Below are 9396 nucleotides of genomic sequence, written 5' to 3'. Positions count from 1 at the left end.
CCTAGGCATGCCATGCAACCTAGCGACTTCTCTAAAGAACAAGTCCACAATGTTTGTAGCGTCATCGGTTTTATGACAAGCTATAAAATGTGCCATCTTAGAGAATCTATCCATAACAACAAAAATAGAATCCCTACCCTTCTTAGTCCTAGGCAACCCCAAAATAAAGTCCATAGAAATGTCAATCCAAGTTCTTTTTAAGAACAGCACGCAAAGGTGTTCCCAAAGTTCTATTGACAACTTCAGTTTGTCCATTCGTTTGAGGATGACAAGTAGTAGAAAACAACAATTTTGTGCCAAGTTTAGCCCATAAAGTCTTCCAAAAGTAACTCAAGAATTTAACATCGCGATCAGAAACAATAGTCCTAGGCATGCCATGCAACCTAACGACTTCTCTAAAGAACAAATCCGCAATGGGTGAAGCATCATCGGTTTTCTGACAAGCTATAAAATGTGCCATCTTAGAGAATCTATCCACAACAACAAAAATAGAATCCCTCCCCTTCTTAGTCCTAGGCAACCCCAAAATAAATTCCATAGAAATGTCAATCCAAGTTGTTTTTAAGAATAGCACGCAAAAGTGTTCCCAAAGTTCTATTGACAAATTCAGTTTGTCCATCCGTTTGAGGATGACAAGTGTGGGGACCCGAGCTCTAACTCTCTTTTCTTTGGGATTCAATGGATCGTTAATATAAAAGTGGGTCAAAGTTTTTTTTTGCTTTTCAACATTCATTCTAATGTTGTATAAACAAGCATAAAGTCTTTATTTATTTTACAATCATAATGTACAAACATAAAATACAACATGTCTTGTTGCATCCATACTCAACAAACTAGTAATTAAATACAGTACATGCCAAAGGTACAACTACTAGTCCTTCTGCTAAGCCCGAGATCACCACGCTATGTCCATCTCTCATCCTCTGCGTGACCCAGATCCTACCCCACCTGTTGTTATGCACACATACAGACATAACAACAGCCGGAAACTCCGGTGAGAACAAATCCCAGTATAAACATGTATACATGCATATAATCAATCTAAAACATACAACATGATATAATGAATGACATCCATATAAACATGCAATGCAATGCGAATCAACCATGTCTTGACTCGACTCGACTAGAAATCTAGGGATCCCGGTGTGAATAAGACGTCAATGGCTGTCACCTACCCTCCCACTCGGGGTGACTGTACGTCTTATTCCTAGACTTCGGTCTGAGCTGTATCAACGACTGCAATAGGAGTCAGGGCTGCTCCTAAGCTGAGATACACCGAACATCTAGATAGTTGACAATGGTTGTCAACGACTCTCGTATCTTTAATGCAATGAATATCAATCTGTAAACAAAGCATGCTCATATTCATATCTGAATATCACAATGATCTTATATGCTTGAATACAATTCTATAATCAAAACATAATCATGTTACAAGATTTGGATATAATTCTATAAACAAGTCATAAACATGTTGAAAGCGGACCGGTTACGGTGGCCGGAAGCGCAACGGAAGTAAAAAATTTAACATTTTCAAGCAAAATTTCGGCCACCATGGTTTAGTGCAATATTTACAAAATAAAACATACATAGGATGTTTAGAAGTTTTACCTATCAATCACAAGGATTGGTGAATGGCACCAACTTTGTTGTGAACAACAAAGCTCTTCAAATGGAAGACAAGTCTACAAGATCCTCCTCATTTCCTTCAAAATAAGGCCCACCACAAGCTAGGTAAACCCCTTCTAGTTTTGCACTAGAAAAACTAGAAGATTTTTCAATGAGAATGATTTTTATTCTTCAACACTTGAAGAACAAAACAAGAAGAAAAATGGAGAGAATTTTGGTAGGAATTTCGGCCAAGTCTAGGTGCAAGAATGGAGTGAATGAGTTGTTAATTGCTTGTCTTGGTGGTGAGAAATGCAAAAGCAAAAAGGTGCATGCCTTGAATTATTTTAATAAAAAGTAATCTCCAACCCTTCACCTCCCATGCATGCATATAATATAGTTTTCTATCAAATAAAAAACCATAGACTAAATTTAATTATCTCAAACATATTTGAGACAAATTAAATATTACTTGAATTTACTCAAGTCCCACTAGTTTAAATAATTATTTTAATTGAGCTCTACAAGACTCAATATTATTTAATTAATCCAACATTTGAATTAATTTAATTATTTGGGCTCTACTAGGCCCACTAGTGTTTAATTAATTCAACACTTGAATTAGTTTAATTTAGTCCATAATAATGTTTATGAAAATCACAATTTTCAAATACATTATTCACTTGGCCAAATTTTAATTTAGGAACACTTTCATAAATTAAAATTTATATTTCTCTCATAGAAGTTATATTTCTATTTTTCTTTACGCTTATAAACACATTTATAAGCCGTTCAACACATTGAACTATTTTACTTCTCATCGGGATTTACAAAGCTAGTACTTGTGTGGCCCTCAATGGTTCATTGATACAACTAGCTGTGGGTTAACATCTCCATGTGATTCGGACTAAACATGTCCTTATTCGAGCATACCCCAATTGCTTCATTCTTACTTATCAACTCCTTGATAGTAAGAACGTCAGAACTCAAATCTGATAATACCCAACCAATCACGTTAAACGCCTAGCAGCATCGCTTACGTGATTCCCTAGGTATCACATGATAGTGCCTGCAAGAACCAATCAATTATGGTTAGCGTACAGTACGGTCCCTTCAGCTCATATATCCCGACCGATTCGACAACTATTGGTTTATCGAGAGTTGTCAATGAATCGATACTATGTGTCATGTTGTGGTTGCATCGATGGTGTAATCTATGAAACCCCTTTCATAATTACCACCATACTCTGATCAGAGATTTCAACCCACACATACATGAAAAACACATAGGATATCCATACCCGTAGGTAAGCGGTGAATCCCCGGCTACAATGCTCGGACATCACAATGTCCCCTACCAATGAAACATGGTACTCACATCGCAGATACTAGTCTCTAACTCGAGCGGCCTATATCCTTCTTAGTGGCGGCTGAATCGACTAGGAACCGTTTAGAATATACAATATTACAAATATAAGTTTCATGATACTCATCATATGAGTATCTCATATTCTTTCTACTATATATATATTCAAGGACTTTATCTTCGCAACTAGCATGGGTATAAAGATAAAGATGCGCCAAATTAATAAATTCAAATATTATTAAAATAAAGATCGTTTATACAAAGAGTTTCATCGTGAACAGTCGGCCAACACTTGGCTCGAAGTGCACCTACTCTAACAATCTCCCACTTGCACTAGAGCCAACTACCCATATACTTCAGACCCGTTGATTCGCGATGCTTCTCGAATGATGGTCCTGGTAAAGGCTTAGTTAGTGGATCAGCAACATTATCTGCGGAGCCGACTTTGTCAATCGTGACATCTCCTCTTTCCACGATCTCTCTGAGGATGTGGTACTTTCTCAATATGTGTTTGGACTTCTGATGAGACCTTGGCTCCTTCGCCTGAGCTATGGCTCCCGTGTTGTCGCACATCACCGGGATAGGAGCAACTCCATTTGGAATGACGCCCAACTCTTGGACGAAATCCCTAATCCAAACAGCCTCCTTTGCTGCAGCCGATGCAGAAATGTATTCTGCCTCAGTGGTGGAATCCGCAGTACTGTCTTGCTTGGAACTCTTCCAAGAGACAGCACCACCATTGAGCATGAATATGAATCCGGAGGTTGACTTCGAGTCATCAACATCGCTTTGGAAGCTAGAGTTGGTATAGCCTTCCAATTTCAGTTCTCCACCCCCATAGACCAAGAACAACTTATTGGTCCTTCTCAAATACTTGAGGATGTCTTTCACAGCTTTCCAGTGTGTAAGACCAGGGTTGGATTGATATCTACTCACTACACTTAGTGCAAATGCCACGTCAGGACGTGTAGATATCATCCCATACATGATACTACCAATAGCCGAAGCATACGGAATTCGTGTCATCGCCGCTATCTCTGCATCAGTCTTGGGAGACATAGACTTGGATAGGGTCACGCCATGACACATTGGTAGATGTCCTCTCTTGGACTCATCCATCGAGAACCGCTTCACGATAGTATCAATGTATGTGGACTGGGTGAGACCAAGAAATCTTTTTGATCTATCTCTATAGATCTGTATTCCCAATACAAAAGATGCTTCACCGAAGTCCTTTATTGAGAACTTACTTGCTAACCATATCTTTGTTGATTGCAACATTCCTACATCATTCCCAATGAGTAGAATGTCATCAACATAAAGAACAAGGAATGTCACAGCACTCCCACTGACCTTCTTATACACACAGGGTTCCTCAGGATTCTTAGTAAAACCAAACTCTTTGATTGTACTATCGAATCTGAGGTTCCAACTCCTCGATGCCTGCTTAAGACCATAAATAGATCTTTGAATTTTGCATACCATATGCTCACTTCCGATAGATGTAAACCCCTCAGGTTGAGACATGTAAATCACTTCCTTAATATCCCCATTAAGGAAGGCAGTCTTGACATCCATCTGCCATATCTCATAGTCATACCATGCAGCTATGGCTAGCAAAATCCTAATGGACTTGAACATCGCAACTGGAGAAAAGGTTTCCTCATAGTCAACACCTTGCCTTTGAGTATACCCTTTTGCTACCAATCGCGCCTTGAAGGTCAATACCTTCCCATCCGCCCCAATTTTCCTCTTGTAAATCCATTTACACCCTATGGGAACAATTCCCTCAGGTGGATCCACGAGATTCCACACTTGGTTCGAATGCATGGAATTCATCTCAGATTCCATTGCTTCAAGCCATTTGGATGAATCGGCATCAGATAACGCTTCCTTGAAGGTCCTTGGATCACATCCAAGGTTAGGCTCATCATGGACCTCTTCAAGAAGCAGACCATACCTCATAGGTGGTCTCGAGACTCTTTCGGTACTTCTAGGAGCTTGTATCTCCTCACTTGGCTTCTCGGTGTGGGTTCTACAACTGTGGGTGTCTCTCGAACCTCTTCGAGTTCTATCATCTCGCCTTTTCTATCCAATAGAAATTCCTTTTCCAAAAAGGTTGCGTTCCTAGAAACAAACACCTTTGTTTCTTGGGGATGATAGAAGTAATATCCAACTGAATTCCTTGGATATCCCACAAAGTAGCATAAAATGGATCGACTATCCAATTTATCTCCCACTGTCTGCTTCACATAAGCAGGACACCCTCATATTCTAAGATAAGAATACTTGGGAGGCTTACCCATCCATATCTCATATGGAGTTTTGTCAACTGCCTTTGTATGGACATTGTTCAACAACAGTGCCGTTGTTTCAAGCGCATATCCCCAAAAGGATGGCGGCAACTCCGTGAACACCATCATAGACCGAACCATGTCCATCAAAGTTCGGTTACGACGCTCCGAAACACCATTCAACTGCGGTGTAGCGGGCGGATTCCACTGCGAGAGAATCCCATTCTCCCTAAGATACTCTTGGAACTCGGCACTCAAGTACTCACCACCTCGATCCGATCGAAGTGTCTTGATGCTTCGTCCCAATTGCTTCTCTACTTCACTTCTGAATTCTTTGAACCGTTAAAAGGCTTCAGACTTGTATTTCATCAAATACACATACCCATACCTCGAAAAGTCATCGGTAAAGGTGATGAAGTAGGAATGTCCATGCTTAGTAGTGATGCTAAGCGGACCGCACACATCGGTATGGATCAAATCCAATAACCCTTTGGCTCGCTCCGCATGGCCCTTAAAGAGAATTTTGGTCATCTTTCCTTTTATACAGGATTCACAAGTCGTGAGAGCATTGATATCGGACATATCAAACATGCCAACTCCCACTAGCTTATTCATCCTTCTTAGGGAAATATGACCTAATCGAGCATGCCATAATTGTGCCGAATTAAGAGTATCTTGTTTGCGCTTATTTTTTGTTGTTATCGTTTGGACATTGTTAAGTGGAATATCTTTTAATTTTAAGGTGTAGAGATTGTTTTCAAGTTCACCGGTACCAACTAAACATTCATTCTTGTAAATATTGCAAACACCTTTGCCAAATAAACAAGAAAATCCATCAATATCAAGCATAGGAATGGAAATAATGTTTTGATCAAGTCTGGTACGAACAAAACATCTCTTAATACAAACTTAAAAGCATTGTTTCAAAATTAAACAAACATCTCCTATGGCCTTGGCAGCAACTCTTGCTCCATTGCCCATTCTCAAGAAGGTCTCACCCTCTCGGAGCCTTCTACTTCTTCCCATCACCTGCAAATCATTATAGAGATGTGAGCCACAGCCGGTATCCAATACCCAAGAAGTAGAATTAATCGAGATATTTACTTCAATATAGAACATACCTTGCCAGAACCCTTCTGCGCAAGATATTCCCTGCAGTTACGCCTCCAATGTCCAGGCTTCTTGCAGTGATGACAGATGTCAACTGTCTTCTCAGCCTTGGCTGGCGCGGCTGCCACTATGGGACTCAGAGTCTGCCTCTTCAAGGGCACGCTCTTCTTGAGGCGCTGGAAAGAACGCTTCTTCCCCTTCCAGGTGGACCGGTCTTCGTGCCAGATGAAGAGCCCATAAAGAACCGACTTCTCCTTTTTGATTGTGGACTCAAAGGTCACAAGCATGTTCACCAACTCTTCAAGGCTGGGCTCGAGCTTGTTCATATTGAAGTTCACGACAAAAGGATCGAAAGAGCTACAGTGACAACAGCAGCACATCCGTGGTCAACTCCGATGGCAAGATCAAATCCATGCCACGAGCTTGTCCACGAGCCCAATCAACTTTAGGCCATGCTCATGGACCGAAGTCCCATCTCGCATGCGTAAAGTGATGAGCTCCTTACTGTGGCATGCCTCAAAGGCCGAGTCTGCTCACCGAAGAGCTCCTTGAGGTGCATATGAATGTCAGCAGCATTCTTAGCATCCTCGAATCGCCTTTGGCAGCGTTCATCGAAGCCTGCATATAACACTTGGGGGGGGGGGGGGGGGGCGCCTTCAATCATGGTCACCATCCTTGTGGGTCTGCAATTCCTCAGGAGTGCAGCCAATAGGAGCCTCAGCAGGGGGCGCCTCAGTCAGTGTATACGCGATTTCTCCGAGTTTAGGACAATCTTTAAATTTCTTAGCCAAGTGATATAGTTTGGTCCGGTTAGATGTGTTTTTCGAGAATAACGGAAAACGGGTTGCGAATTGATGACATGTCAAAGATTTGTACTGAAAAGTAAAACAGATAAATGTTAATGACTATTTTAAAATATTTAATAAGATATAAAGTTTGGACTTTTACTTTATAAATTATCGCTCCCACTGTTTTGACATTTTCACTACCCTCTAGTGAAAACGGGAAACACTTTCCTCAGTAGGTACGTAAGGTCCAATTAGCGAATTGTGATCCCGAATAATATCGGCCATCACAATTCCTAAAAGGTAGTTTCCAATTGCATCGCCATGCAACCCTCTACGTATACTTTTGTCTCACGTTTGATTAGGACCCAATAATATGACGTCGTTCATCTTTACGTGTCAAGCCTAACCCATCGATATTGAACCTTAATGGACGGTCGCCATGAGTTCCCTCAATAATATGAGCCGAAATCATGGGAGTTCCACGTAGTTCACATCACTATGTCAATGGATGTCACAGCTTTCCGGTACCCAGGGTCCCCCAATAATATGAGCCGAGCCCCGAGTACGGGTAGCGTTCATCATGCACCATTGTCGATGGAAGACAAGGAAATTATAAACAAATTTATAATTCCCCTTTTCGGACTTGATATTAATTTTGAATCTTATTCAAAATGAGGGTTTTTAATTTTGAAAGGTCTCATCATTAATTTTATTTTAAAAGCTCGCCATGTTTGATCGTATGTTTGCCGGATTCATGCAACTTTGTTATTATAATAATAATAACGCACATACTCATTATTTATAACATATCATGCATATATTATAAATAGAAAACAAACAAGGATGATCAATCGCCCCAAAACTAATGGCCCGTGTGAGCTAAACACGGGCCTAGGTCCAATCCTAGGGTAAATGCAAGGGATGCAATGCAACTAATTATTACATTAGCATCCAATATTACATGTCTTCGATCTTCATAATCACCAAGGCCACCATCTTCCAATCTTGATCTTCCACTATTCTAATATTTACAATTAAATATCCATGGCACATAGGGATAATACATCTCATGGTGGGAACGGGCCATAACCAAGCCCCTTTAAATTGATAATTAATTACAAACCTACAACCAAATTCCTAGCATAACACCTAGCAAATTGGGCTTGGGCTTTGATCATCCTTCATGCATACAATTCACTATCATACACCATCAATTAATTATCACAATATTAATTGATCCAAGATTCTATATATGTGATCCAATCACTAACCGCTAAACAATTATAAATTAAATTCACAAGTATACAACTCCTTGTCTACCTTTCCAATTATTATTTATACTCCGAATTTCTTGTACATAACAATGGACTATAAATAATTAAAGTCCAACTTCATTAATTTATTTTATGAGAAAATAATGTGGGCAACAATTGGTAACTTTAACTTATTGCCCAAAACTCAGTTTCCCCATCAAAAAAACTTTGGCCATTTAAATTTCAACAATATGTGTGACCAGCTAATGGCCCAACAACTCAAGGCCCATACAATAATATTGTCCCAAACACTTTTGGAACCTCGATTCGTCCTCTCCGTCTCCGGAGCTCCGTCGCCGTATTCCGGCCACAAAAAATTTTTTTTGATTTTTTTTGATTTACAAACCACTGCAATTTTTCTCGGGCAGCCCCTCGGCTACCCTTTGCTGCCGAAAACAAGTGCAGCTCGGGCACCCTCGGCAGCAACATCTGCCCAAAAAAATGTTTTTGTTTTTGTTTTTGATGCAAAATTTCGGCTTATGATTCCTGCACCAAAATTTCTCAAGCGGTTAGAAAGCATCTCACATCAATATTAATGCAAATATTTACCAAAACCGTAACCATAGCTCGGATACACTTGAAAAGCGGACCGGTTACGGTGGCCCGTAAGCGCACGGAATTCAAATTAAACATTTTTCAAGAAAAATTTCGGCCACCATGGTGTTATGTGCATATTGTACAAAATAAAAACATACATAGGATGTTTAGAATTTTTACCTCTCACTCACAAGGATTGATGAATGGCACCAAACTTGTTGTGAACACAACAAAGCTCTTCAAATGGGAAGAAGTTCCTACAAGCCTCCTCCTCATTTCCTTCAAAATAAGGCCCACCAAAAGCTAGGTAACCCCATTCTAGTTTTGCACTAAGAAAACTAGAAGATTTTTTATGATAATGATTTTTATTTCTTCAA

The sequence above is a fragment of the Primulina eburnea genome, chromosome 2 (assembly GCF_022965805.1).
Source record: "Primulina eburnea isolate SZY01 chromosome 2, ASM2296580v1, whole genome shotgun sequence".
NCBI classification, from domain to species: domain Eukaryota; kingdom Viridiplantae; phylum Streptophyta; class Magnoliopsida; order Lamiales; family Gesneriaceae; genus Primulina; species Primulina eburnea.
This window is presented reverse-complemented; position numbering follows the sequence as displayed.